This window comes from Cetorhinus maximus, chromosome 9, assembly GCF_964194155.1.
Source record: "Cetorhinus maximus chromosome 9, sCetMax3.hap1.1, whole genome shotgun sequence".
Classification (NCBI taxonomy): domain Eukaryota; kingdom Metazoa; phylum Chordata; class Chondrichthyes; order Lamniformes; family Cetorhinidae; genus Cetorhinus; species Cetorhinus maximus.
The window spans coordinates 53,516,512-53,520,347 of record NC_135887.1 but is presented as its reverse complement, the minus strand read 5'-3'; the positions used below and the strand labels follow the sequence as shown (position 1 = coordinate 53,520,347).

General features: G+C 44.8%; 1 non-coding gene across 1 annotated transcript; it reads left to right on the top strand.

The window, feature by feature from the left end:
* The first annotated feature begins 2,636 nt into the window (after positions 1-2,636).
* LOC144685152 (5S ribosomal RNA) lies at positions 2,637-2,755 on the top strand. The gene has a single exon (XR_013577656.1). It is a non-coding gene; the product is annotated as a 5S ribosomal RNA (ribosomal RNA).
* Positions 2,756-3,836: the final 1,081 nt, after the last annotated feature.

The window sequence follows — 3,836 nt, the reverse complement described above, 5'->3', positions numbered from 1 at the left end:
TAGCCTGGCATGTTTATTTGTTTCAGGTGTCCATACAATTTCCCTTTGAAATCTTTGTCTCCACATCCACTATCCTCATGAGTTGCAGGTCATTACCACTCACTGTTTCAAATTTCTTCTTCATATCTCCCTCTGCATCTCTTGCTCAAAACTGTAAATCTGTGTTCACTGGTCCTTGTAACATCAGCTAATGGAAACAGTTTCTTCCCGTTTAAACCTGTCATAATCTTGTACACCTCTATTAAATCTCCCCTCAATTTCCTGTGTTAGCTGCCTTTCTGTTCTCTCCTTGCCAGTCTCATTTTCCTCTCCACTTACCCCATCAACTTATTTTATTTGACCTAGTTCTTGTTTGAAGAATTCTAACCCTAACCTCACAGGGATCATACACCTATTTTTGTTTTGTTATATTCTCTATGCCCCTCATCATCTGGGGAATCCTGGCTTTGGTTCACCTACCTTTCACCCTTGTTGGAATGTTCCTAGCTGGTACCTGAAGCATCTCTCCTTAAAGATCAATCACTGTCCCATCACAGTTTTTCCTTTCAGTCTTTGTTTCCTTTTTACTCTGGCTCGATCCCTTCTTACCTCAATTAAATTAGCTTTTTCCAATTAAGACATTCTACTTTAGATTGTCCCTTGCTCTTCTCCATTGCTAATCTAAACTTTATGATGCAATGATCACTGTTACCCAAGTGTTCCCCCACAGGCATGAGGTCCACTTGGCCCACCTCAGTTCCAGCAATGCCTCCTTTCTAGATGAGCCGAGAACTGACTGATCAAGGGCATTTTCCTGAAATTCCTCCCCATCCTTACCCTTTAACATTATCCCAACCAATATTTGGGTAATTAAAGTCCCCCATATCACAGCTTTCCCTGCAGATTTGCTCCTGTATCTCTCTCGGACTGTTTGGAGAGCTGTAGAAAGCGCCCCAGTAGTATGATCACTTCTCAACTTTACAAAATGGATTCTATCCTTGCCCCTTCAAGAATGTCCCCTCTTTCCTATACTACAATGTTTTCCCTGGTCAGTATTGCCACCCCACCTCCCTTTTTCCTTCCCTATCTCTTCGGAACCATTTTTCAGCCATGTTCCTGTTATTGCCACTCTATCACACTCCCAGACGGCTATTGGTGCTTGTAGCTCATCAACCGTACTCACCACACTTTGTGTGTTTGCATAGACACGTGCTTTGTAATCCTGTGTTTGCATTCGTCATGGTCCTTCTGAATCTGCTTCGATCCAATACAGTATGGAATTATTCCCTTATCTAGTACCATCCAACACACTGCTCTATGCATCTTATAGCTCTTTTCTACTGCTATAAGCTGGTGCCCATTCCCCTGCCAATAAGTAGCAGTTAGATGGAGGAGAAAAACAACACTGACTAGCATGTTGTTAGAATGTGTTTGTGTTACTGCGAGGTGTGTTAAAATAAGGTTGACAATATGCATATGCACATGTTGCTATATGATCCTAAGGTCTGGTGGCTGTAGTGGATGCCTGGCTGAAAGGTGGGCAGGAATAGGAACATAGGAACAGTATTAGGCCATTTGGCCCCTCGAGCCTGTCCCCCCATTGAACTAGATCATGACTGATCCTCTCCCTCAATGTTATCTTCCTGCACTATCCTTGTATCCCTTGTGTCAATCTATTAACCTCTGCTTTGAACATACTGAGCCTCCACAGCCCTCTGGGGTGGAGAATTCCAAAGATTCACCACCCTCTGACTGAAGAAATTCCTCCTCATCTCAGTCCTAAATGGGCTGCCATTTCTAAGACTGTGTCCCCTGGTTCTAGACCTCCCAGCCAGGGAAAACATCCTTTCTGCACCTACCCTGTCAGGCCCTGTAAGAATTTTGTGCGCTTCAATGAGATCAGCTCTCATTCTTTGAAAGTCTAGAGAATATAGGCCCGGTTTCCTCAATGTCACCTCATAGGACAATCCCGCCTTCCCAGGGATTAGTCTGGTGAACCTTTGTTGCTCTCCCTTTAAGGCCAGTATATCCTTCCTTAGTGAAGTGGGAAAAGAACATTCCTGGATAGATGGTAACAACATTTGTAGAAGTCATATGAACATATTACACGTGATGAGAAATAGATATCCCATGTGATGAGAATCCAAGATTGCCTGCAAGCAGAGTTGGGAAGAGTAGCTGGGAGAAAAGACTACTCCCTGAGTGTCTGTATTTTGAGGGATAAGAGAGCAGTGTTTTTGTGTGAGTAAGTGTGAGTGAGTGTGTGTGTGTGCGAGCGAGCAAGCAAGTTAGTGTGAGTCTGTGTGTGTGTTCGAGTGAGCGAGTGCGTCAGTGTGTGAGTGTATGAGTGAGTGAGTATGTGTGTATGAGTGTGTGTGTGAACGAGTGAGTGAGTGTGGAAGTGAATGAGTGAATGAGTGAGCGAGAGTGAGTGAGTGAGTGAGTGTCTGGTGAGAGTAAAGGTATTTTTGAAGCTGAAGGAAGGCAATGAAGGTGTGGGCAGGGCTTGCAATGTGTGAGAGAGAAAGAGTAAAGTGGGGAAGGAAAATAAAAATGAAAATGTAAATGTTTATATGCAATATAATTTTATAAACTACTAAAAAGAATGAATTTGTGGTGTATATGCCTTTAAGTAGCCAGAAAGCCAGTCAGCAAATGCCTACGGCCATACTAGTCTGAACACGCCCGATCTCGTCTGATCTCGGAAGCTAAGCAGACTCAGGCCTGGTTAGTACTTGGATGGGAGACCGCCTGGGAATACCAGGTGCAGTAGGCTTTTGCTGCCACCAGAGGCTGCTCAAACCTTTGCACCCTCACACTGCCATTCATCAAGCAACAAACATCCTTTTAGCTGCTCACTCCTGCACACACACTGTCTCTCTCGCTTTCCTCTCACCATCTCTTTGCTGCACATTCTCTTCCTGCTATACAAAGGCAAGAGGGATGAGACAGAGGGGGAAAAGCAGAAGAAAATAAAATGGCAAAAGAACTGGCACTGAGGAGGGGCACCAGGACACAACAGGAGAGAGAGAGAAGGTGCATAAAAAACAAGGAAGGACAAACAGCAACAGAACAAAGAATACTGCAGAAAGAGCAAAATTAGATGGAACAAGACAGCAAAGCTGATTAGCATGCTGTTGAAGTGCATGTTTTTTTATTCATTCATGGGATGTGTGCTTCGCTGGCTGGGCCAGCAATTATTGCCCATCCCTAATTGCCCTTGAGAAGATGGTGATGAGCTGCCTTCTTGAACCGCTGAAGTCCATCTGATGTAGGTACACCCACAGTGCTGTTAGGGAGGGAGTTCCAAGATTTTGACCCAGTGACACTGAAGGAACGGCGATATATTTCCAAGTCAGGATGGTGAGTGACTTGGAGGGGAACTTCCAGGTGGTGATGTTCCCATCTACCTGCTGCCCTTGTCCTTCTAGGTGGTAGAGGCCATGGGTTTGGAAGGTGCTGTCAAAGGATCCTTGGTGAATTCCTGCAGTCCATCTTGCAGATGGTACACACCGTGTGTCATGGTGGAGGGACTGAATATTGAAGGTTGTGGATGAGGTGCTAATCAAGCGGGCTGCTTTGTCCTGGATGGTGTTGAGCTTCTTGAGTGTTGTTGGAGCTGCACTCGTCCAAACAATGTGTGTTAATGCAAGGAGTGTTACATAGAATATGCAACACAGAAACTGGTTTTTTGGCCTAACCACTCCATGCTAGTGTTAATGCTCCAGTGGAACTTGCTCCAATTCATCCCCATTCAACTCCATCAGCGTAACCCTCTATTCTCTCCCTCATCTTGCTTCCCCTTAAATGCATCTACTTTTCACCTTAACTGCAACCTGTGGTAGCGAGTTCCACAT